We start from the raw sequence: 27,994 nt of genomic DNA on the forward strand, positions 1-27,994 counted from the left end.
ATGCCCAGCTGTAACTGCAGCAGGCATGCTGATGTGCAGGGTTGGCCCCCAGCATGGCCGGCTAGCAGCCCACCTGTAGCTGGTGCAGGCATGCTGGTAGGTAGGATTATCTCTTGGTACAGCTCACTGAGAGTTCTGGCTATAACTGTTGGTAGGTGTGCAGGTTGGCAGAATGTAACAACCTTCCTGATGCAGAATATGCTTTGTAGTGGCACTGGTTCTGGCTGAGACTATCCACTGGGTGTGGTAGACACTGTGGGGGGATGCTGGTCCTGACTGTTGCTGCTCACTGGGTGTGGCAGGAGGGTATGCACTTTGCAAATGTAGGTTTGTATGTGGGCTGGGTTTGCATGGCAACACTAGGGTGGGTGCAGCATCAGCAAATTAAATGGGAAGTGTCAGAATGGGCTTCCACCATCATCAGGCCAATTAGGCTGAAAGGAAGGCAACATATGTGTTACTGCTAGCTTATATTCCCTAATTTTCTTTTATATTATCATATTTTTGGTAGGGATTTTACATACATGTATATTGTATATAATATATAATATATAATATATGGCATATGTATAAAATATATATTATATATAATATATGACATATATAAAATACATATATATAAAAATATATATGCCACATATAAAAATGTATTATATATATTATATATTATACATGTAACATATTATATGACGTGCCCAAGAGCACTTCCACTCCTGGAGAAAGTTCCTACAGTTCCCTGCCCATCCAGCACATCTTAAAATTAGTCAACAGATGGCCTTCACTTATAACCCAATCTCTTTTGAAATCGCTGCCTCTGTGCTGGTTCTCAGATTAAGTGATATAGTGTACTGGCCCGTTAAGAGCAGAGTCTGAATTTCCTATAAACCTTTGGTTTCATGGAGTTAAGCCCCATTGATTTTCAAAGCCAGACATTATGGGATTCCCCATAATGAATCCCATACAGATTCCCCATAATATCACCCATACAGATTCCCCAGGGTAGGATGTGCCTGATGTAGGGCTTGATTTTCTTGCTCCTCAGGGAGAATCTCCATGCTTGTGATATCTCTCCTGCTTGTGGGTCACTGCACAGGGGGTTTGGGCCCCAATCATGTCTCTGCCCCTCCTACCCTTCTCACTGTGGCTTTCTCTTTATATCTTTAGCTGTGGAAGTGCTGTTCTGTTAGTGTTCAGGTCATTTTCAGAGTGAGTTACATTATATGTCGTTGTAACCTCAGTATGTCTGTGGGAGGAAGTGAGCTCAGGATCCTCTGACTCTGACATTTTCCTTGACTTCTAATGCTATCTTAGTTTCAGTATGTTAGTGTCCTTTGATTTTTATCAATACTAACTAAACAGTAAATATCCTGTTTAAAAACAGTAATTGTTAAAAATAGCAACTATTCACTGTTTAAAACCAGACACAGTAGGATTAGCAAAATAGTATAAACAGAGACAATTCTGTTAGTTCCCACGATAAAAACAAACAGGTGCAGTGCCAAAAACAGGGACTCGTGGATTATACTTGGAATAATAAAAGGAATAGAATGTATCTGATCCTCATCTGTACACATAAATCCAATGACTAGATCAGAGTGGTACTTTTTAATTCAATAAAAACTTCATCAACTAATATACACCTCACAAAGGAGTGCAAAGATGAATGAGATATAACTCATTTCTCATGTGAAGGAATATATACTTTATTGGTGGAGAATGGCACATATTTAAAATATGCAGATAATTAGTAGGAGGAGAAAAGTGTTTTCTAAATTGAAACGTGTATTGTGCGAAAACCTTCTTACTTTGACATTATAAGTTCTGCCTCCATTAACCCTGTAAAAGAATATGCAAAGTACTCAAAAATATTCTTAAATGTTCTATGGCTACCTATAAATAGTAAGTTGTATATTTTCCTTTAAGGGTGGAAAAAACATGTTTCCATAGGAATTATTACTCCAAAATCTTAAAATTTTAAGTAAAACAGTACATTCTGCTGAAACAAATGTTACACTATAAGTTAACTAACTGGAATTTAAATAAAAATCTGGAAAAAATACATTCTGAAACTCTATATTTTATTAGCCTAATTTGGTTCAAAATTGAAATACCTGCATGTTTACGTGTGCACATGTGCATACAAGTGCAAACAAAACCTTGTTTGTATATTTCCAGAAAGTTAATTGAATGTATATTTCCAGAAAGTTAATTGTGGTTATTTTCCATATGTGTTATTGCTAGCTTATATTCCCTGATTTTCTTTTATAATATTATATTTTTTGGTAGGGATTTTACATACATGTATATTGTATATAATATATAATACATATATAATATATGGCATATATATAACATATTTTATATATTATATATAATATATGGCATATAAAATATATTAAATATAAAAATATATATGCCATATATGAAAATATATATTATACATGTAACATTATATGAAATATGTTATATATGACATGTATTATATACATATTATATACGTACAACACATGTTACATATATAAAAATGTATATATAATATATATTATTTTATAATTAAACATATTAAGTAGTAGAAATAAAAGATCTTTTCCAGAATATAGAAGGATGTTAAATCTCTGTTTAGTGGGATAGTAGTCAGTCATTGAAACCATGTAACACTTTTGACATCAAGGTGGCCACCAATGCATATAGGTCAAGTCCAAAGCAGAAAGTGAAGAGGGATTAAATATACATAGAATACAATTACAGAAAGTAAACTGTCAAATTTTCTGAGAAATCATATGTGCAAAATAACAAGAGAAAAATCTCAATGAAACCTGGTAAATATTTATTAACTATTTTAAAAAGCTTTTATAGAGTGTACTATACTTTGTGCATCACTATTTTAAAACACGACAGCAAAGCTGGTTTTTTTTTTTTTAATATTGAAAATCTCTGATACATTTATATGCTATGGAGACCTATGAAAAGTTTGAAATTTTAGTCAATCAACCAGATAGTTTATCTGCATGATGCCAAATTGCCACCTGCTTAATAACAGTTGCATAATTAACTGTACTTTAAAAATTTTTAGCCACGTGTTTGGCAAAATGTAGGAACAATCATTATTTTATATGATATTTTAAAGCATTTAATGTTACCACATATTTGACAGCGTACAAAATCTTTATGTTTCAGGAAGATAACTCTATTAAGGACGTAGCACAAAAGCACAAAATGTACTGTATGGTGTAAGTGTTCAAATCATTGTGACTCTTGCACTTTTTATTATTTCTAGAAAATATTTTGTAGACTCAGTCTTCCGCCTATCTGCTATTCTGTTTCTTTGATTACAAAAGGCATAAGGAGAGCATTTATGTTCAATTTTCTAAGTACCAAAGCTGCTTTGCAATGCTACCTCAGAAATTTGGTGAAATAACTTAGAGATACGGTATTTTGTCTTTGTATAACTCATATAATAGACTTAATTTACACAAACATTAGAAAATTTAATGAATATTTTCTTTATTCATTAAATGTGTATCAACACATTTTAATAGCACTACAGCTATCATGCAACCAGCTATTTAACCTTAGCTGTGTTAATGCAGGTCATAAGCACAACTTGCATGCTTTATGCAAATAATAAATGAATAAATTACATTCTGATAATAAACTCATAAAATTTTGAGAGCAAATTGTATATAGGCCATTTAAATAGATGATGCATAAAAATGGAATTCAGTAAGTGACAAAGTTAGTTTAAAAGGATCTCAATATTTTCATTATGAGTGTATATTTTAAAAACATAGGTTTTCTACATTTCTTTTCTCTTTTACTGAACATCACAGTATTCAAAATGCTGTGCATGATAATTACTGAAGTTGTTTTACTGCTTGGCATTTATTATGCATGCAGTTGTGAGTGCTGCATAAATGTTGCTGCCTGTCAACTTTTTCTTCCAAATTAAATATTTCAATTATCCAGAATGTGTTATCATTAAAACAAGGCACACCCAAAGTTTTCCTTTTTCCCCCATTAGTCTCATGAGCAAATTTGGCTTTAGTAAAGTTATAGAAATAGGATTTCCAAAAGCCTTCAATACAAAATTTAAAATATTGCAAAGAATCTCAAATATCAAGATGATTGGGCTCAGATAAAATAAATGAATTAAAACTCCTTTAAAATTATGTTATTTGGATACATATTTTTTATATATTTGATCACAATTCTTAAAAAATATAAATCTAAAATATTGGCTTTATTTAGGCAATGTTTTGGAACTTTCTGAAGCTACGTTCTGAAACCCAAATCTTTCCCTGACTTTTCTAATCTTGTTTATTCATCCATTCCTTAATTTCCTCTTTAAAACAATTTTCTTCCCACATTATTTGTAATTCTCCCCCACACTGTCTAGCTAGTAGCTCAATAATAACTTTTACTGTATTGTGACAACTATGGACACTAAGTAACTCTACTCAAAGTTAGTCAAAGTCTAACAATACTCTCTCCCTCTGTTCTAAGCCTCCCTACAACATGAAATTTTAAATCAAGGATGTTTGATAACTATGACATATGATGTTTTAGATTTTAAAAACAAGTATTTCTGTTTATCAAAATAGACAATGTTTTTAGATATTTAGTGAGAGACACTATAGGTGCATACTGATTATTAATATTATTTTGCAAACATTTTTTCTTCAAAAGAATTTTTTCAAACATACCTCAAATATTCAGTCTGTTCAGGTGCTTAGAAGTAGTTCTGCTGAAAGGAAAAATGAAGACACTGATACTACTCTAGAAAGTATGGCCATAGAAAGAGAAAATAATATTGTGTGAATATTTCTGTGTGTGTATGTGTGTGTGTGTATGTGTGTGCGCGCGCGCATGTGCATGCGTGTGTACCTGTGCATATACAGGTTTATTACATATTTTGGGAAAATCATCTTCCTCCCTTTTTAAAAAAAATTCAGTTTTATAAGAGATTTAGTGTCTAATCACTATCACAGTTTATAATTTTAATTTTTGCATGTAGGAGCCTTTGCTAATTTATAGAGTCTTTATAGTTTTATATTTTTTCAGATAAGCACATTCTTTCTACACATTAGTCCTTTATTTTTGTATAATTTTTGGTTTGATGCCATTTTTGAGACTAGTTGTTAAACTTTCTGAGTACTTTTCTGCCCCTGGGGTTGGATTTAGAATGGCACAAAATTTCTTCTAAACTACAAGTAGAATAATATTTTTATCTTCTAGGAGGAAAAAAAAAAACAATTGATAGAATTTTAATTTATTATGACATTTAGAAATAGATATTCAATATATTTTGGCTTAATATATAAGAAAAACAAGAAGATGAGCTACATACAAGTGTTACTATCTTCCTTAGCAAAAAGCAAGTCGATATTAACATTCAAGATTTATAGACTAGGGTGCCTGGGTGGCTCAGATGGTTAAGCGTCTGCCTTCAGCTCAGGTCATGATCCCAGAGTCTTGGGATCGAGTCCCGCATCTGGCTCCCTGCTCCTTGGGAGCCTGCTTCTCCCTCTCCTTTTCTCTCTCTCTCTCTCTCTCTCTCTCTCTCTCCCCCCCCTCTGTCTCTCATGAATAAATAAATAAAATCTTTAAAAAAAAAGATTTATAGACTAAAAATGGTTTGTCTTAAATGGTACAATTAAATCTGTACTTTGTGACATAATCTGATTAAATGTGTGTTTTAATTTCTAAAGTTTTACATTTGTTCAATGAGATAAGAATATCATCCTTGAGATCAAAGACTTGGGAATAAGCAGGTGACTGAGAATATAACCTGAATCTGATAGAAAGGACTTGGAAGAAGTGAACAGGAACATGCATTTTGCTTATTCAGATATTTTGAGACTCCACACAAACCTGTTAACTTTCCTAGTAAGAATAGAACAATCTTCAGTGTAGGCCCAACTGCAGCTGTCTTTGGCCTAGTACATACATTAATCAATACCTCAGTGGTTTGAATTACTTTTTTTTCTTCACCTGAGGAGTAATGCAAAAGTTTTGCTGAGGAAGAATCCCCAGGTTCCGAGAATCTTTAAACTTTGTATTTAGCTTGGAAGCTTAGAGTGTTGAACACTGACTGCATTTTTTAAAAAGTTATTGTCCACATACCCAGCGTTCCTTGTCCCTTACTTTTAATAGCGTTTATGTCATTGAACTATGCAGGGAGAATAGAACTATGCAGGTCTCTCTGAATATAAATTAACTCTTAAAAGCCAACCTAAAAAGTCACAGACATTTTGCATATTTCATGGGAAATTTTGTTTTCTTCTAATGCATATTTGTATCTCATGCTAACTTAGTTGTGCATTTATTTTGCAAAGTAGCCATTTACTAGGATTTTTATCACTTTTCAATTTGCATTACTTTCCTGGTACCACTTATTCTAAGTTTGACTTAATTTATAAGTACTTTGCCTGTAAGGCCACCCCAGGATATGTCATTTATTCCCTGAGTGTTATATTGGCACATATTGTCAATACTCCCAAGAAATTAACCTGCCAATTATCAAGCCAAAAACAATAAAAAGCATTATACAGAGAATGCTAAGGGCGAAGTCCTACACTGTCTCTATATATGAGAATAATGAGAGAAGAGTTACCAAATTCAGTTTTTATGGCAGGTATATAAGAAATTCTTTCAAAATTGTGCAAATTTATGTGAAATTTTTGAATTATAATGAAGGAAAATGTGGTTTATTCTAGAAAGAAAATTGTTTAGTTCAATGTCTATATGCACATACTTATACATATGGATAAGAATATATGTCTATCTGAATGTATGTGTATTATATATATGGATACAGATATACATATGTTGATATTTATCACATGACACTGATATTTTAAAACTAGAATCTCAATTATTAAATATATTGTCTTGTTCCTCACTTAAAAAAACCCCTCATATACAAAGAAATCAAAAGAAGTACTGAGTGAAATTAAAGGTAATTTTCTAATTATCTAAGAATTTTCCAAATTCTTAAGGACCAATAAAGTAATTACCAAAGTGTTCAACTAATTTTAATAAAATTAATAAAATAATCATTTTTGTCTTTGCTTCCCTGACACCTTTCCTACATCCCCTTTCTCTACATTTCCTACATTTTCTCCTCATCCCCACCTATTTTCCCTCCTAACTTCATTCTCCTTCAATGCTACATTTTCCTTTCCTACTTTCTCCCTCGTTGGCTACTATCATTATTATTATCAGTATCTTCATAATTATTTACCTCCAAAACAACACATACTTCAATATCACATTAGGCCATTCAGGGATCATTTCACAATATTAATATTTCTTATTTTTTGTGGTTATGGATTTTGATGCCATAACAGAAAACCTGATGGGCATCTGGCATATATTTCTAAACATAATCCCAGTAGTGGAGAAGGTAAATTTGTAGTTAGTATTATCTTTTTTAAAGATTTTATTTATTTATTTTGACAGAGAGAGACACAGTGAGAGAGGGAACACAAGCAGAGGGAGTGGGGGAGGGAGAAGCAGGCTTCCCACAGAGCAGGGAGCCCGACGTGGGGCTCGATCCCAGGACGCTGGGATCACGACCTGAGCCGAAGGCAGACGCTTACCTGACTGAGCCACCCAGGCTCCCCTGTAGTTAGTATTACTTTAAAGAGGTAGCTGTACTGTTTGTAATTTCCTTTTCCTAAGCAGAGGTATTTTAACATTCTCCATTTTTCCCTTATTCAGTTGATTATCATCTTAATAGAATATAATTATTTAGACAACTTGTGAAACATTTGATCATGAAAAATACAAATGCAATAGACAAAAATTTCAAAACAATACATTTTATATAATGCAGATGTTTCATGCTTTTTGACCACAAAAATCCCTACAATATTCCATATGTATAGTCTGCCCCATAATCAGTTGAAGTAAACACACTCAAAAACACTATTTTAGTACAAAATGAAATCAAACAACCAAGTAAAACTCAACTTTGTTGCTTTATTGCTATTCCCCTCTCATTTTATGAAGATCAGTGCCTGCACATTGGCAAGAAAAACTTGGATTCTACAACCTAAGAATCATGTAAAATGCATTTGTTTTTTAAAGTAATAAACACTGTGAATATTTTTTTTGCTTAACAGATTTCTACCAGAAGATTTTCATCTTTTTTTTTCTTTTAGACCACTTTTTTACTATGATTCAACAAGAAATTAACAAATATTTAATAAATGCCTGCCATATACAATGCAGTATGTTCCCTGTCCTTCAGTAAAGCCAGTATCTCAAGTATATCTCAATATGTATTTTTCTATAGAAACACATTAGAAAGAGAAAACAATATTTAAAACAAACACAGAAACATTTACTTTACCTCCCTAAGATATAGCAGCTTAACAATAAATCCCTTCACTGTCACTTTAGATCTTGCAGAGTTGGTTTCAGATATTCTCTGGTGGTGATGTATTTGCTTCTCCTTCCTCATCTCCCCATAAATTGTGTAGTGGTAACTCTATGTAATAGAAGAAAATTTAGGTTGATACAAAGAAAAAGAAAGACTTATAAAAGATCATGAGAGTCTTGACAGTCCAGGCACTTCTGCCAACACAATTCTTTTTTATTTTAAACTTTATCTGAGTCTAATTGGATTTTCTTCTTTCAACTGGGAGACTTGTGAATAGTACCAAAGAATGTCTTCTTTTACTTAGGTTGGCTTAAATCAATGAAGATCCAAGGATAAACATTTATGTGTAAGTAATTAAGAGGTTTCTAGTAAAAATCAGAAGGAGAGTAAGGAAATTGCTCAACTGGGGCAAGGTTCAGTAAAGACAAAGTCCTTTGTAGGAAAATTTTAGTTTCATTGTGCAGAGATCTCTTGGAATAATGTAAGTAGCAATTCAGAGTGGTTCTGACCAGAAAGAGAGGAGCGGACACATTTGTCAATCTCTGGGTTACAAAAGGCTGAGGGGATGCTGGCTTACCCACCTGTTAAAACGGGTAGAATATGATCAGGCAGGCTTAAGGGCAGGTCCTTTGATAAGAAGATGCAATTGCTATTAGGAGTAGAAGCACATCAGTAGCCACTGTACATGAAAGTGATAAGGAAACAGAAAATATATGCATGGACAAAGTGAGCTTCAATTTTTACAAAAGAAGAGGTATAATCTCAGCTTCTGAATTATATGAACTTTATTTTAGCTGAAAAAAAGTCAGTATAAAAATAAACTAGAATAAATTTCACCCTTTAAGTGTGCCTTTGATGAATTTTGGCAATTACATATAGTCATTATCTCATCAATCATGATACAAAGCATTTCCAACCAACTAAAATATAACCTTGGGCTCCTTTGCAGTCCATGTCTCCTCTGGCTTTCCTTCCTCACTGTTGGGAACCAGTCATCACCTTTTTCTCCCTATAATTTTACCTTTTCTATAATTTTGTATAAATGATATGATAATGCTTGTTTGTGTTTGATTTTTTTTTTTGATGTAACATGATTTTTGAAATTCTTCCATGTTTTTCAATGTTTAAATATGTTTATTTTTGCTATGGAGTAATATTCTGTAAAATTAGGATATCACAATGTGTTTGTTTACAAGTTGATGATGGCTGTATCATTGAGCATTTCAATCAGAAATCTCTAAGAGTTCTTTTTGCTCCACACCCTTGCCAACACTAGGTATTGTCAAGCATTTTGATTCTAGCAAATCTAGTAATTTGGAAATGTTATCTCATTATGGTTTGAATTTGAATTTCTGAGTGACTAATTTTGAGTACATTTTCATGTGCCTATTGGCCATTCATCAATCTTCTTTTGTGAATGGTCTATTCAAAATTGTTTGCCCATCTTTTTTTTTTTTTTTGAGGAAGTGTTTTTGTTTTTTGTCCATAGAGGTATTCGGTTGTTTAAGTATCATTTATTGGAAAAACTATCTTTTTTTTTCCATTTAACTAACATGGCATTTTATAGAATATAAATCTGTGATTATTTCTTCACTCTCTATTCTTTTTTATTGATCTATATATTGATCTTTACCACTATGCACACTATCTATGGTGTATCTTTCAATGGCAAATGTATTCTGCTGTTTTGGGAGTATATAAATGACAATTTGGTTAGAAAATTGTTCAGATATTCCATATTCTTACTGATTTTTTATGTTTTCCTTTCTTTTTTTTTATTTTATATATATATTTTTAATTTGACAGAGAGAGAGAGAGACAATGAGACAGGGAACACCAGCAGAGGGAGTGGGAGAGGGAGAAGCAGGCTTCCCGCTGAGTAGAGAGCTGGATGTGGGGCTTGATCCCAGGATCCCAGGATCATGACCTAAGCCGAAGGCAGACGCTTAATGACTGAGCCACCCAGGCGCCCCTTTTTATGTTTTTCTAACAATTATTGATAGATGAGATGTTGAAATCTCCAATAATAACATTAGTTTGTCTATTTTCAGCTTAGAGTTGTCAGTTTAGACTGATCTATCTTAAAGCTCTATTATTAGGTTTTCAGAATTGTTATGTCTCCTTGATGATCCTTTCCTTATTAAGAGACTCACCGATCTATGGCAACTTTTCTTGGTATTGCCCAGTTTCTCTTGTCTGATAATAATACAATCAACAATATATTCCTGGTAACTTTCTATTAGTACTTGCTGATTTTTGTCTTCCTGTCCTTTTTTTTGTCCTGTTTTTATATTTAAAGATTTTTTTTTTTTTATTTGACAGAGAGAGACACAGCGAGAAAGGGAACACAAGCAGAGGGAGGGGGAGAGGGAGAAGCAGGCTTCCTGCCGAGCAGGGAGCCCGATGTGGGGCTTGATCCCAGGACTCTGAGATCATGACCTGAGCTGAAGGCAGACACTTAACGACTGAGCCACCCAGGTGCCCCCTGTTTTTATATTTAAAATGAAAGTATTATAATTAGCATATAGGTTAGTCTTGCTTTTGGATACAAATGAAACACTTCTACATTTTATTGAAGTATACAGTTCATTTAAATTTAAAATAATTATTGATATATTTAACGTTACCAACTTTGATTTATATTTGTCTTATCTTTTTCTATTTCTGCTTCCTTTAGGATTAAATTTATTTTAAATATTCTACTTAATATTGTACTGGTTCTATCACTTTGTGTAGGTGTTGGCTCTAGGAATTACAGTTTTCAATCACAACTTATCACAGTCTACATAAAATTAATATTACATTCCTTCACATATAATATAAAAACCTTTCAAGAACATACATTCATTTGCCCCTTTCTTCCTTTGTAGATTTCATACATTTTATCTATACATATATTAAATCCCACAGTATATTGCTATTATTTTTAAGATGTCAATAAATAGTGTTCATAGTTTTTCTACATCCAAATCTCTATATGGTATTTTTTCTTCTACATTAAAAACTCTCTTTAAAGTATTTTCTCAGGGCGTCAAGGTGGCTCAGTCAGTTGAGTGTCCAACTCTTGATTTTGGCTCAGGACATGATCTCAGTGTCTGGGGATTGAGCCCCATGCCTGGGTCCATGCTCAGTGGGGAGTCGGCTTTATAATTCTCTCTCTTCCTTTCCCTCTGCCCCTCCCCCTGCTCCCATTCTCTCTCTCTCTAAAATAAATAAATAAATCTTTTTTAAAAAATGAAGTGTTTTCTCTTCCAGGTTTCCTAGTTACAAATTTTGTCAGTTTTGTTTTTTTCTCTATAAGATGTTTATACTCTTTTCATTTCTGAAGCATATTTATTACTGAATAAGGAAATTTATTTTGACAGTCCTCTCTTACTTCCTTTGGACCTTAAAACATTATCTTCTGGCTTGCATTGTTTCTTTTAAGAAGTTAGTGATATTCCTTATTTTTGTTCCTGGTATATAATGTCTCATTTTTATTTGGACTGTGTTTAATCTATTCTATTATCATTTCTTAGTAATTTGATTATGATCTTCCAATGTGTTTTTGTTTTGTGTTTATCCTGATTAGAGTTTGTTAAGCTGCTCAAATCATTAGGGTTATAGATTTCACTAAGTTTGAAAAAAAAAGTCCACTATTTCTTTAAATGCCTTTTTTTTCTGCCCTAATATTTCTCTCTATTCATGTGGGAATGTTAATACATATATGATAGAGTTATTGCTATTGGCTAAATTCAATGATACCTTGTTTGATTTTTTTTTGTCTTTTTTCTCCTATTTTATTTAGATAGTTTTTATTTTAAGTGGTTTCAAGTTCAGTTTGTATTTGTTTGAAATAGCTTATCTAAAGGTCATTTTTTCAAGAGAATTTATTGTTTAACCCTATATGAATGTTTGCAGCCCAGTAATTTATATGTGGTTCTCTTTCTTATATATTTGATTGATTGTATTGTATTGTATTGGTATTGTATTGAAGTCCTTTATTTTTTCCTTTAATTCCCCTTGCCTTTAAATTCTTAAACATAATTGTAAAAAGTATTTTTAAATCTGTGTCAGCAAAATCCATCATGCTTATCATTTCTGAGTTTGTGTCCTTTGATTGGCTTTTCTCCTTTTTTTAAAATCAGTAATTTGCTATTTTATACTAACATTGCGTGTGTTAGGCTATGAATGTTTGGATTTTGTTCTCTTAAGAGCAGGTGAAGGTTTATTCTGTCAGGTAGTTGATTAATTTGCAGATGAGCTTGATTGTTTTGATCTTTTTAGATTTTTCTGAGATAAGTCTGGGGTTGCTTTCTCTAGGGCTATATGTCTTATTTTTAATGCATTGCCTTTCTGGGAGTTTACTGAATGCCTGGAGTATAAATTAGATCTCTCCACTCTAGCTCATGGGAATTTGAACATCTAGCAGCTGTGTTTGAACCCAAACAATTGTTCAGCTCACGTCTCTGCAGTAGCTCTTCTTTGGTAGATTTATTTTGTTTTGTTTTTTTCTTTCCTTTTTCCTCCCCTTTCTTTTTCTTTTTTTCCTTTGGTTGTGGAGTGGTTAGCCTTGCAGAATCTCCTCGTATAACTCACAGCTTAATATTTAGCTAAACAGAAGACAACCCCTGTGCACATTCCTGGATTCCCTTCATTGTATAATTTCTTCTTCAGTTTTTGCCCCATAAAGCCAATAGCCTCAATAACATAACATTGATCTCTTTAGTTTCAACTCAGTGTGATTTTCTGCTCTATTTGGACTTGCAGCACTCCAGAAAGGTCTCTAGGCATAAAACTGAGGTTACAGAGCCATCTGCCAGTTTTTCCTTCTTTCAGTGATAACAGTGTTGCTTTGCTTATCATGCATTATTTGAAAATAGTTATCATAGTTATTAGGAGCGGCTAGTTGCTAACAGTTTTGCCATTTTAATCATATGTGGATATCCCTATTTATTCTCTTTTTCTATGAGTTTTTATTTTTTAGCTGAAGTAGAGCTGACACACAATGTTATGTGTGTGTCAGGTATATAACATATTGATTTGACAAATCTGTATAGTTATGCTCACCACAAGTGTAGTTACCATCTGTCACCATACATTGCTATTACAATACCATTGGCTATATTCCCTATGCTGTACCATTTATCCCCATAATTTATTCATTTCCTGACTGAAACCCTGTATCTCCCACTCCCCATCCTCCATTCTGCCCATCCCTCCCACCCTCCCCTCTGGCAACCAGCAAGTTTTCTTTGTATTTATGGGTCTGTTTCTGCTTTTTGTTTGTTTTATTATTTTAAGATTCCACATATAAGTGAAATCATATAGTTTTTATCTTTGTCTCACTTAGCATAATATCCTCTAGGTATGTTATTGCAAATGACAAGATCTCATTCTTTTTTTATTGGCTGAGAAATATTCCATTATATGTATTTATATTTATAAATATATATGTATATACACACACATACACACACACCCATCTTCTTTATCCATACATTTATCAATTGGATGTCCCTAAATTTTTAAAGTGAGTTTTTCAACCAATTGTTTTGATTAACTGGACAGGTTTTCATAGTTTTTGAGCAATATTTTTTGATATATAGACATCCTTGGAAAATCCCCTTCATAATTAATGACAATTTTCAATGGGGAAAAAAGAATAGTATACTTTTATCAACAGCAAAAAGAGAATGGTATATTTTTATGGTATTATCCTAATAATAATATTAGGCTTATGGTATAAAGTCATTACTGAAAAAAAGAAAGAAAACTTTCAGAATAATGTCTATGTCCTTTCTCATTAATGTAGTGTTCTAAAGATCACAACACTAAGTGTATTTGTGAAAATTAGTACTGTGTCCTTGATTTGGTTAGTTCTGTCTCAAGGTGAAATAATCATGAAGAGCTTGGGGCGCCTGGGTGGCTCAGTTGTTAATCTTCTGTCTTCAGCTCAGGTCATGATCCCAGGGTCCTGAGATGGAGCCCCGCATCGGGCTCCCTGCTCAGCGGGAAGCCTGCTTCTCCCTCTCCCGCTCCCCCTGCTTGTGTTCCCTCTCTGGCTATCTTTCTCTCTCTGTGTCAAATAAATAAAATGTTTAAAAAAAAAAAAAGAATCATGAAGAGCTCAACTTTACAAAATAGGTTACTGAGTATATACTACAGATAGGTAAGAAATAGTGAGTAGTGACCTAAATCTGAAAGCTGTCTACCCGGTTACTTGTACTTGCAACATCTTTCAAAAACTAGTTAAAAAAATCAACTAACCACTGAACAGAGAAAGCAACCCAAGAGAGAGTGTGATGGTTAATTTTATTTGTCAAATTGGCCAAAGAACCCAGGTATTTGAATATCACTCAGACGTTGTTGTGACGGTGTTTCCTAGCGGAGATTAACATTTAGTTCCCTTTACTTTGAGTAAAGTAAATTACTCTCCACAGTGTAGGTGGGCCTTATCCAGTTATTTGAAGTTCTTAACAAAAAAAGACTAACGTCACCTGAGAAAGAGGGAATCCTGCCTCCAGCCTGTCTTCAGATTGAAACCGCAACATCAACTCTTCTCTGGGTCTCTGGGCTGCTGACATAACACTGCAGATTTTGCACTTGTCAGCTTCCACAATTCTGTGAGCCAGTTCCCTTAACTTCTCCCCCCACACTCTCTTCTCTCTTTCTATATGTATACACACAACCTGTTTTGTCTGGAGAACCCTGACTATTTCAAAGGCTCTCCTCGTTTTCCTTAGCTATATGCATATGTTCATGTTTCATCTCCTTTGCTAGTGATTCTTATATGCTGTTTTATTAATGTCCAATTATTTTATTTACATAGAGTTTCTATCACAAATTAAAGCATAAAATTCCCTACAGCTGAGATAGTATATAATACCACTTTTATATCTGTGTTTACTCCATTTTTTAACTACACAAGTAGAATGCCAATATATGTAAAAAAAAAATCCTTTTGCTTTTTATTTTGCTACTGACTCTTGTGAATAAATATGAAGCATCCGATACATTAATAAACCTGAAGTAATGAAGTAATACCAATAGGAGTTGTTTCTAATGACTCTCAAAAGAACCAAAAACTAAATGAAATGTTTGTCCTGTATCTGTTCATGAGTGTGCTTAAAAGATGTATTACAGCTCTGTTTATCATGATTAGTATCATGTCATAATATTTTAGATTGTTTTCAATTCAGTTTAAAGAGAGAACAATGCCATATCTATTTTAAATATACTGTTGTTTTGTACCGAAAGTCAATATAGCTAGGTTTACTTTTACTGCCAGTTTATTTTTAATGAGACTATTTCAATGACAACCACAGTAGGATATTCTGATTGTCTTCCAATTAGGGGTAGAAACTGTACTTCATAATTTACTTTTGCCTCTCTACTTCAGAGAATATCCTTTGTTTCTTAGAACTACAGTTTCCTCTAAATGATCTTCATCTTTCTTTAAATTTCTCAGAGGCAAAGACTAACTGAAAGTTTGCATTCACCTATTTTATTTTCATGGGAATTACTTGAGACAGAAGTTTCTTTTTCTTTCTCTTTTTTTTATTGGCAAATTCACAAATTGAAGCAAATCAAATCAATTTATAAAATATAGGCATAAAATACAGGAGGATAAAATATAGACATAAATCCACTGAACACACATGTAACTAATATACACACTCTGCACATATTCTGCATGATTGCAGCTAACACTACTCTGTCCACAGACACATGTGACACCAATGCAGGCGCTTGGAGACTTGGCTGTCTTCTTCTTTTTTGTCTGTAGGCTCTGCAACTTTTAAGTTTTTCATTGACTCCACTGAACTTCTCTTGAGCTTTCTAGGTTTGACAAAGCTGTCCTCTGGCATGTTTTTGCCAGCTGTCATGGCTCATACTGCAATTTAAGCCTCTGTTGCACACTATTGTAAATCCAGGTAATGAAAGCCACAAACTTCTCACAAGCGTTATAAAGCTGACATCTGTCACGATAAATATTGTGCAGTCGGCAAGGAGGGGATGGCCTAGATGGCTTAGACAGTTAACCTTGACATTTCATTTGAGAAGGCTTTAGATGCTCCTTCAAAGTATGGTGGTCTGCATACGTTGTTATGTAAAATCTGCAGATCACTTTCATGTTCTTAATAAGTAACAGTTTAAGTTTTTAAAAACATATTTGTGTTTTGGAGAAAAAAGGATGAATCATTTCCTAAGCCCACTATTTAAAAACATGATACAATTTTCTGGGTAAGTTTTTTTTTTAATTTATTTACTATTTTATTATAATATTAATACCTATTGCTTAACTAAAATATATTCCTATGTTAAAGTATTCACGTGAGGACTATCACAAACCTTTCTTTGTTGTTTAGTAATACTTTATGTTCCTTTAATATTCTTTTATTTTTACATTGAACACTATATGCAAATTTGCATCTTCTTATATTTCAGTAAAATTTATGTCATAAACATTTTCATGTTAATGATAGTAACATAACTAACTAACCAAATTCTAGCATGAAGTTACCATATAGCTTTCTGGCTATTACTAACAGTGTTCATAGAGTGCTTTAATTACAACTAATAAAGCAGCTGTACAAATAAGCTCTAACACTGACCATTTCTTATGGGTCAGACTATTTCCTATATGATATATATAATCCCATTTAATTCTAACAACCATCTAGTCATAGTATTATATATTATATAAATTAAGTAATATACAAATAATTATGTAAATACAATAACCATTATGTTATTACGTTTTCTCTATGTTGTAGACAACGAAGCCAAAGATTAGAGGAGTAAAATAAAATGGTTGAGACAACACAGCCAATAAGGGCAAAACCTGGGACTTGAATACATTCTTGTAAACATCTTTAGAATGAGTTCTTGTAAATACCCCATCATATATACCACTATGTAACAGGAAAATGAAGACTGATTTTTAGTTATAGCTCACAGGCTATGAGATTATTCTTTCACTCTGTCCTGCTCCTTTAGTGTATGCAGAGAACACTGTAGAAACAACACTGATCACTGTGACAAGAAAATACAGCTGATTATGTAAGAATAAAGAGACAAACTTTGGCCATTCCCCTTGAGCACAGAAAAAATCTAAAAGAATATGCTTTTTGCCAAGGTATAAGCAGAAAGAAATGAGGATGCCGTAAGAATGATAGTCTCTCTTATCACGCAGTGAAACACCACAGATCAAGAGTAGACCAGAAGAAATGTTCTTGACATAGACAAGCTTTTTATCACTATTTTTTAAGGAAGGAAATACTGAAAACTGGTTTGGAACCCATAAAATCCTTTAGAATTTTTCCATATAAGTATGTGTATAATGATTCAGACCCATATTCTACATGTGTGAATCTTTTGGTATACGTGTGTGTGTGTGTGTGTGTGTGTGTATGTGTGTGTTTGTGTGTTTAAACGGTAACTAACAAGACCTAATTATTCTGTTTATTTTTGTAGGGAGATTGGGAGTGAAAGAAAGAACCTGTCATTAGAGTCTAAACTGTGTTACTGTTATCTACAAAAAACCTATCACTTTATTGTGAGAAAGAATAAGGAAGAACTTGATGAAGTCAGACTGAGTAACATTGGGGGGTGGAGGTGGGAGGAAAAGCTAATATAGTATGCTCTTGCTCTTTACTATAAGGAGCTAAATAAGATTAACATACATATTTAATTTCTCAAGAGAAACAAGAATGAAATATGAACTATTTAATTTTATACAAAACTTAGAAAAAGGGGAGTACAGAGAAGCAGTTACATTTATATGATTTTGACTTTGAACCATATTTCTTTTACATTTCCAAAAATGAAATTCACCCACAAAAATAGGAAAATACCTTAAAAAGTAGGAAAAATAGGGGTGCCTGGGTGGCATAGTTGGTTGAGTGACCAACTCTTGGTTTCAGCTTGTGTCCTGATCTCAGGGTTGTGAGATACAGCCCTGTGTCAGGCTCCCTGCTCAGTGGGGAATCTGTTTGGGATTCTCTCTCCCCCAGCAGTGCTCATGTGCTCTCTCTCTCTCTCTCAAATAAATAAATAAATTTTGGGAAAATAGGAAAAATAAATGCAAAATTAAACACAAACATTAGAAAGTATCTCCAACTCTACATTAAATTGATAATACAGCTGTAAGGCATAAATAATATTTCAAGTAACTTTAACACAATTCTCTATATGGATTTGAATATATATATATATATGTAAACAAAATGAACTATAAATAAACTTTTGGTACATTTTCAGTAAAAATGCACAATAGGTTTATTGTTAGTAATAATGTTGACAATGTAATTTTAAGCTACATTAAAGTACATTCCTTAAAACTACAGTAAATGTATAAATGAATTTAAAATTATTCCATAATGTATGTTATAAAAAAGTATGTAAATATACTGAGGTTATTTGGAACTAGTTTTAATAGTATAAGAGTATTAAATAAAATAGTTTTTGTAGCATAAAAGTCTAAATAAAATAAATAAAAACCTTGTTAAATTTGAGTTAGAAATAAGAATGTAAGTTGTAATTTAAAGTGTACATATTCCCTGGTTTTTTGCTACTGAAACAACCTAGAAACAGTGACCTCCCAGGAGTAATATGTACATGTAGCACCCGGATCTTGATTCTAAAAACCATTCTCCAATATAATGAAGAGGTGAGACTTGAAGAAATAGCTATTTCCAAGTCTGAGAACAGGGAAAATAGAGAAAATGAAAAATGCACACAAGGAACTGATCAAATATGAATGTATTCATATCAAAAGGACACAGGAATGGGGTTGGCAATTTGTGTGGAAAGTTATATATATATTCATATGCATATATATGTTTATATCTTACATGTTTATAATATATATATAAATGTTTTGTTTTTTCAATGCTGTACATCTTAAATACTTGATTAGTTCTTCCAGCATGAATAATATGATATCCACCTTAATTTTGGCATATATACTTAGTTGATCTTTCCATTCTGTTTATTTTTAAACTTTTTGTATCATTTTGTTTTAAAATCCTATTGTGCAAAAATATATAGCTTTAGAGAGGAGACAGTAAGATTCCAATAGGAAGCTAGTGTGTTTTAATCAGTAGGCTTAAACCATTCGTATGCATACTGATTTTTGATGAGTTTAAATATATTTCTTATTTTTGTTTTATGTTGTCTTATTTGTCATTTTATTTGCTTGTTTTATATGTGCCATTTCCTACATTTTGGTGATTTTAGTTTTCATTGCTTCATTCTGTTAAAATATTTAAACCTACATATTCTATTTCAAAATTTTCTTATTAATTTTATGTACATATTTGACAGATCACATTAAACTTAAATTTTCTAATAAAAGCTGAAGTTTTATATGACCAGTTTTACTCTCTGCAAGGACATTAGTACCTATTTAATTTTATCTCCTTTTTTTTATCCTCTTTTCATATAGACACACAGACACACAGACATACACACACCATACACAAAACCTTGTTATTGTTTTCATCTAGGTTGTAGTTTAACTTTTAACCAAAACACTTTTGTAAAACAATTACTAATTTAGATATATTGCAAGACATATTTGTGGTAGTAAATTCATGAATAGTATTATTCAAATGCCAGTAAGCTTATTAAATAATTTGTAGAAATAGAGCATATCAAGAATGGAATATTTTTTAAAGATTTATTTATTTATTTTAGACAGGGTAAAGGGAGAGAGAAAAAATCTCAAGCAGACTTCCTGCTGAGAGTGGACCCTGATGTGAGGCTGGATCCACGACCCCGAGATCATGACCTGAGCCAAAATCCAGAGTCCCATGACACTTAACTGACTGAACCACCCAAACATCCCAAGAATGGAATATTTTATTGTCATTAATAGTGAAGCGATTTATCCACATCGGCATATATTTAAAATACTCAAAATATATTGTAAGTTGAAAAAATTAATTTATATGAAGATATCTATTTTAGGATACCATTTTATTCAACCTCTATCAATAGTTATGTCTACAGAGATACCTCAGTAGATAAATAGGTAGGTATATATACATAAACATACTTATCTTCTGAAAACAGGCACCATTATTTTATAAACATATTTACCTTTATTGATGGGAACTGGTACAATGTATTACATATACATTTGTAATGTTGAAATTTTGCCATGTTTAAATGTAATATGTAAAGAAAACATATTCAAAATGTCTACCATAAAGTGACAATTTTAAAAGAAGTTCTTACAAGTCAATGGTTATATGCCACATGGGCATCTGGGCAAAAGTTATTTAAAAAATTAATTCATTGATAAAGAAAAATATATGTCCTTAAAATAAGAAGAGTTGAATCTTCACAATCAGTGAAATGTGATTTGCCTATAATTTTGTCATCTCTAATTTTTGTAAAACATTTAAAAATAATCTGATGGAGAATATGAGAAAAATGTTACTGAGGTGAAAGTTGGTGCTTAATGGCTATACATATGTCAACCTTCAGTTGGTATGAGACAGTGTAGTCATTGGCATAGAGTTTTAGCAAACTTATGTGAGTTCCAACTAAGAATATGTTTAACAATACTCTGCCCTTTATCATAAGAAATGTATTTCTTCTGTTTTATTTTCCTTCAATTCAATATTAAGAATTATGTTGATTTGAGGGGCACCTGGGTGGCTCAGTCACTTAAGTGTCTGCCTTCAGCTCAGGTCATGATCACAGGGTCCTGGGATTGAGTCCCACATCAGGCTCCCTGCTTAGCAGGGAGCCTGCTACTCCCTCTCCCACTCACCCCTGCTTGTGCTCTCTTTCTCTGTCAACTAAGTAAATAAAATCTTTTAAAAAAATTATGTTGATTTGAGTTTCTGAGGATCACGTCTTTGGATCAGGATTTCTGATCCAGAGACAGTGGCCCAGGGGGATGGAGCCTGAAGGGGTCATTGAGAGTAACTGAAATGAGATTGACAGCTTTGGTGACATGAACTTCTCTTGAGTCCCTTCTCTGTGGCATCTATGCCTATGGTTCCAAGAAACCTTCTGCCATCCAGCATTGAGCCATTTTCTTTGTATCAAGGGTTATGATGTGATCACTCAAGCCCAATCTGGGACTGGGAAAACAGCCACTTTTGCAATGCTGATTCTGCAACAGATTGAATTGGATCTAAAGACTAGACAGGCCTTGGTCCTGGTGCCCAAGAGAGAATTGGCTCAGCAGATACAAAAAAGGTAGTCATGACCTTGGAGGATTACATGGATGCCTCTTGCCATGCCTGCCTTGGGGGGACCAATGTACATGCTGAGGTCAGAAGCTGTAGATGGAAGCTCCCCATATCATCATGTGTACCCCAGATCATGTGCTTGATATGCTTAACTGGAGATATCTGTTTCCCAATTATATCGAGATGTTTGTACTGGATGAAGCTGATAAAATGTTAAGCCATGGATTCAAGGACCAGATCTATGAAATATTCCAAAAGCTCAACAGCAACAGCCAGGTGGTTTTGCTGTCAGCTACAATGTCTTCTGATTGCTTGAGGTGACTAAAAAGTTCATGAGGGACCCATTCAGATTCTGGTCAAAAAAGAGGAGCTGACCCTGGGGAGGGTATCTGCCAGTTCTACATCAATGTGGAATGAGAAGAATAGAACCTGGAGACTGTGACTTGTATGAAACCCTGACCATCACTTAGGCAGTCATATTTATCAACACTTGAGGGAAAGTTCATTGGCTCACCGAGAAGATGCACACCTGAGACTTCACCATGTCCACCATGCACAGAGATATGGACCAAACGGAACAAGATGTAATCATGAGGGAGTTCTGCTCTGGCTCTAGCAGAATATTGATTACCACAGACTGGCTGGCCAGAGTCACTGATGGACAGCAGGTGTTTTTAGTCATCAACTATGACCTTCCCACCAACAGGAAAACTATATCCATGTTTTGGTGGACAGGTATGGCTATAAGGGTGTGGCTGTTAACATGGTGACAGAAGAAGAAAAGAGGATTCTTCAAGATGTTGAAACCTTCTACAACACCTTCATTGAGGAGATGCCTCTGAAGTTACTGACCTCATTTGGGGCTGTCTTGGTACCTAGCCCTACCCAGGGTTCAGTCTGTGGAGGGCTGAAGAGGAGCAGGAAAGGGGAGGGAAGAGAGCCAAGGGATGGACTCTTCTCATTTTTTTTTCTTTTTCTTTGAATGAGTGTCACTTTTTGAGGCAAAAAAAAAGAATTATGTTTATTTCATTACATAGGCTATACTTATCAATATAAACAGAAAACTTTTTAATACATTTTATAAATTAAAAGAAAACAACATGTTTGGCATCAAAAAACAGTATTGGTTGAAGTTTATCTATTGCATGCATTATAAATAATCTTACAACAACCTGATGGATTTTGGTCCTTTTCTTTCTTTTCATTTTCATGAGTGTGTGTTTGCAAAATCTATTTTATTTTTTTAAAGATTTATTTATCTCTTTGAGAGAGGGAGAGACTGAGAACGAGTGAGCATGAGCAGGAGGGGCAGAGGGAGAGGGAGAGAGAATCCTAAGCAGACTTTGTGCTGAGCATGGAGCCCCATGTGGGGTTTCATCTCACAACACTGAGATCATGACCTGAGCCAAAACCAAGAGTCAGACTTTTCACCAACTGTACCACCCAGGTGCCCCTACAAAATGTATTTTAAAAAGAAAACCACATCAGTTTTCATTTGCCCAGAATGAGGGATGGAGATCATCATTTACAGTCACTTTCTATATTTTACTGAAGTAGAATGACATATAATATCCTATTAGTTTATATCAATAGTACATCATCGTAAGTCAGTATTTTTATCCATGATGAAATTATCTCCATAAGTCTAGTTACCACCTGTCACCCCACAGTTATTACACTATCATTGACTATATTCCCTATGCTACATATTATATCCCCATGATTTATTTATTTTAAAACTGGACGTTTGTACCTCTCAATCCTCTTTACCCAATACAACTGAAATCATACAGTATTTGTCTTTCTCTATTTGACTTATTTCACTTAGCATAAATACCTTCTAGGTCTATCCATGTTTTCTCAAATGGCGGAATCTCTTCCTTTTTCTTATAGCTAATATTCTATTCTACACACACACACACACACACACACACACACACACACACACACACATCTTCCCTATTCATTGGTCTATTGATGTACATTTAGGTTGCTTCCATGTCTTAGCTATTGTAAATAATACTGCCATAAACACAAGGGTGCATACACAGATTTTTGGATTGGTGTTTTTATTTCCTTTGTATAAATGCTCAGAAGCAGAATTGCTGGATTGATTTTTAATTTTTTGAGGAACTTCCATACTGTTTTCCATAGTAGATGAATCAATGTACATTGCTACAAATGGCATATGAGGTTTTTCTTTTCTCCACGTTCTTGCCAGCACTTGTTACTTTTTGTCTTTTTGATAATAGTCAATCCAAGAGGGAAGAGGTGGTATCTCACTCTGATTTTGATTTGCGTTTCCTTGATTATTAGTGCTGTTGAGAATTTTTTCATGTGCCTATTGGCCATCTGTATGGTTTCTTTGAAAAAGTATCTATTCAAGTCCTCCCCCCATTTTTTAATCAGGTTGTTTGTTTTTTGGTATTAAGTTGTACAAGTTCTTTATGTATTTTGGATATTAACCCTTTATTGGATGTATGACTTGCAAATATCTTCTCCCATTCAGTAGTTTGCCTTTTAATTTTATTGTTTCCTTCTCTGTGCAAAAGCTTTTTAGTTTGATGTAATACTATTTTTTTTTTATTTTAACTTTTGCTGCCCTTGCCTGAGTAGGTCCAAAAAGTAGTGCTCACACAGATGTTGAAAAGTTTCCTGCCTATGTTTTCTTCTAGGAGTTTTATGGTTTCAGATCTTACGTTCAAGTCTTTAATCCATTTTGAATTTATTTTTTAAAGTTATAAAATAGTGGTCCAGTTTGATTCTTTTGCACATAGCTATCCAGTTTTCCCAGTACCATTTATAGAAGAGACTATCTTTACCCTACTAAATATTCTTTCCTCCTTTGTCATAGATTAATTGGTCATGTATGTGTGGGTTTATTTCCAGGCTCTTTATTCTTTTCCATTGGTCTATGTGTCTGTTTTTGTGCCAGTCCCCCACTGCTTTGATTACTGTAGCTTTGAAATACAGCTTCAAATTAGAGAGCACTATATTTTTAGCTTTGTTTTCTTCTCAAAATTGCTTAGCTATCTGGGATCTTTTCTGGTTCCATACACATTTCAGGATTCTTTTTCTTTGTTCTGTGAAAAATACTATTGATATTTTGATGAGAACTGTATTGAGTCTGTAGATTGTTTTTGGTAGTATACACATTTTAATAATATTATTTCTTCCAATGCATGAGCACAGTGTATCTTTTCATTTATTTGTGTAATCAATATCTCCCATCAAGATCATCCAGTTTTCGGCATACAGGCTTACCTCATATTATTGCACTTTTCTTTATTGCACTTCAGAGATGCTGTATTTAGTACAATTGAAGGTTTGTGGCAATCCTGCATTGAGCAGTCCCATTGGTGCCATTTTTCCAGCAGTATTTGCTCACTTTGTGTCTCTGTCATATTTTGGTAATTCTCACAATTTATCAAAATTTTTAAATATTATTATATTTGTTATGTGATCTGTGATCAGTAATTACCATTCCCTGGAAGGTCAAATGATGGTTAGCATTTTTGAGCAATAAGGTATTTTTAATTAAGGTATATACATTGTTTTTTTTGACATAATGTTATTGCACACTTCATAGATTACAGCATAGTGTAACTTTTTCATGCAGTGGGAAACCAAACAATTAATTTTATTCACTTTATTGCAATATTCACTTTATTGCAGTGGTCTGGAATCAAACCCTCAGTGTCTCTGAGGTATATCTGTACAGGTGTCCCACCTCCTTGGTTACATTTATCCCAAGGTATTGAATTCTTTTTGATACAATTATAAATGGGATTGTTTTCATAATTTTTCTTGCTGATAGTTCATTAATAGTATATAGAAATGCAACCAATTTCTACATGTTAATTTTGTATGCTGCAACTTTAATAAATTCAATTATTAGTTCTAATAGTTTTTTGATAGAATCTTTAGGGTTTTATATATATAATACAATGTTATCTCCACATAGTGACAGTTTTATTTCCTCCTTTCTAATTTGGGTGTCTTTTACATTTTTCCTGTCTGTTTGCTGTGGCTAGGACTTCCCATCTTATGTTGAATACAAGTGGCAAGACTGGGCATCCTTGGCCTCTTCATGATCTTAGAGGAAAAGCTCTTAGCTTTTTACCATTAAATATGATGCTTTCTGGGTTTCTCATTTATGGCCTTTATTATATTGAGGTGTGTTCCTTCTCTACCCTCTTTGTTGATGGTTTTTATCATAAAAGCATGTTGAATCTTGTCAAATGTTTTTTCTGCACCTAATGAGATGATCATATTTTTATCATCCAATCTGCTGTTGAGAGGTCTCCAGAGTATGCTGTGCCAAGGTCACATTGGCAAGATGGCTCTACCTAGTGTGGACCAGGAGTCCAGGGCTTGCTGGGGGAGCCCTAAAAGCCTGGCTAGAGTACCTGGACCCTGCTCCTGGTTACACTATTAACGTGGAAGGGAAACATACAAAATGATGCTTGCTGGAGCCTCTGACCCTGAAGAGAGTTCCAGCTGTTCCCTACCTGTTTGAGTGACCGCTAGGATTAGTAAAATGATTTCCTTTATTTATGGTCCAGATGCCCTTTAAACCACTTATTTTTTGCTCATCCTGAGTGTGGGCAAGTCTGTGCACAGTGATCTCTCTCCCTACTGCAGGTCATAGCATTGGGGGTAGGTGTGCCAACACTACCATGTCTTCATCTCTACTATCCTTTTCTATGTGTACCCTCTGTTGTTGGTTATGCAAAAGCTGTTCGGTCAGCCTCAGCTCTTCAGAAGAAATTCCTCTATATGTGTGTATATATTTGGTGTGTCTGTGGAGGGTGTGAGTTCAGGGTTTTCTTATGCTACCATTTGGACGGCCTCCTACACACAGTCGTTTTCTATTGACATTTTCAATGAGCATTAAGCAACTAAACCTTACTCTAAACGTAATCACCAATTAGGGAGCTTCATTTATGCTTTGATACTAGTTATGCTAAATATAAGTATGTCTCTGTCCTCCCCTATAAATTTAGATTAAGAAATAATACATTTATGTAAATATATGTTCTTCACTTATTATAAGACATTTACACATGTTGTGAATCACTATGCTGCCAGTCATTATATGTTATGGAAAAATAAAAAAAAATATTATCACCAATAGATATGGAAGGTATTTAACATAATATTTTAAATGCATATTTTTTGACAATTTAAAAATTTCATTTATTTAGTTATTTGACATATTGTTCTATTAAGGAGTCAGGCAAATTTCAGTTACAAACATTAATAACTATAATAATTACTTTAAAGTAAACTTAATCAGCACACTGTTATCATATTACTTCTTTACTACAGTCATTTAGCTAAATGTAAAAAATGACAAAAATGAGCCTTGGATTTCTTTGTTTATTCAAAATTCTCCAGATATTTGCTGGAAAGACCATTATGTTATGGTCCTGGGTTTTAGTCCAAGTCCTATCACCCACAAATTTGATATATGTGTGCATAATATTAATATATAATTTTTATCCTCCATTTGCTTTCAAAGAAAAGAAAATATTAATATATTAATATTATAATTATATATTATATTTTTAACTGTGAGAAGACCAGCTGAGAATTAAGAACATACTATATATGTTATGAAATACCATGTGAATGTCTATTATTATTTAATAATGTAACAGTGTATTTTTTGTATGTTTTCCTTTCATTCTGTCTCTGATATTCTCTTATTGTCCTAAATTTTATCTACCTATACAGTTAACTTATCTTTGTATGAATGCTGGGATATTTGTCTGTTTCTTTCTTTTAGACATTGTAAAGAAAGCCTGATGTGGGTTATTAAAAGGAAACAAATAATTTTTCCCCTTTTGTTCTGAAGAAAAGATTCTCGGAAGCCATAGTCTCGGTTTCAAAGGGGGAAAAAACACTTTATTGATATTATAAAATATCTAATAGAAACAGAGAGAAGAAAAGGGAAATCTACACAGAGATGAGGACAAAAGTAAGCAGTAAAGGAGAATAAGACAGAGTTACATCAAATCGGGTACTTAAAAGATCCAACCTCATTAGCTGGGGAAGCCAGGTGGAGACTGCCAGGCTGGAGTCCTGATTGAGAGGTCTGGGTGAAACGCCTCCTCTCAGGGAGACTTCCAACTGACCGTCCCCATAAAAGCCATATTTAGAGGGCAAATTGATGGGGTCTGAAGTTAAACATTTGTTTGCCTTTGTGCAGTTTGGAGGAAGCTGCCTTTCTATGTTAACATGTCTTTACATCTTCAAGGAGCCTGGACTAGGCGTGCTTGCCTCCCCTCCTGAATTCCAATGTTGGGGAGGCGGCGGGCCCGGCCAGCCTGGAGCAGGAGGGGATGCAAAGCAAAATTTACAGCTCTTGGTGTCTAGAATAAGGGCCAGTTCTGACCTGGAGGCCAACTAA

At 33.7% G+C, this 27,994-nt stretch overlaps 1 pseudogene; it reads left to right on the forward strand.

Annotated features, from left to right (window-relative positions):
- LOC112817731 (eukaryotic initiation factor 4A-I-like) lies at positions 1-27,994 on the forward strand (annotated as a pseudogene).

Source organism: Callorhinus ursinus, unplaced genomic scaffold (assembly GCF_003265705.2).
Source record: "Callorhinus ursinus isolate GAN/ISIS: 27379988/994484 unplaced genomic scaffold, GSC_fseal_2.0 scaffold1, whole genome shotgun sequence".
NCBI lineage: Eukaryota > Metazoa > Chordata > Mammalia > Carnivora > Otariidae > Callorhinus > Callorhinus ursinus.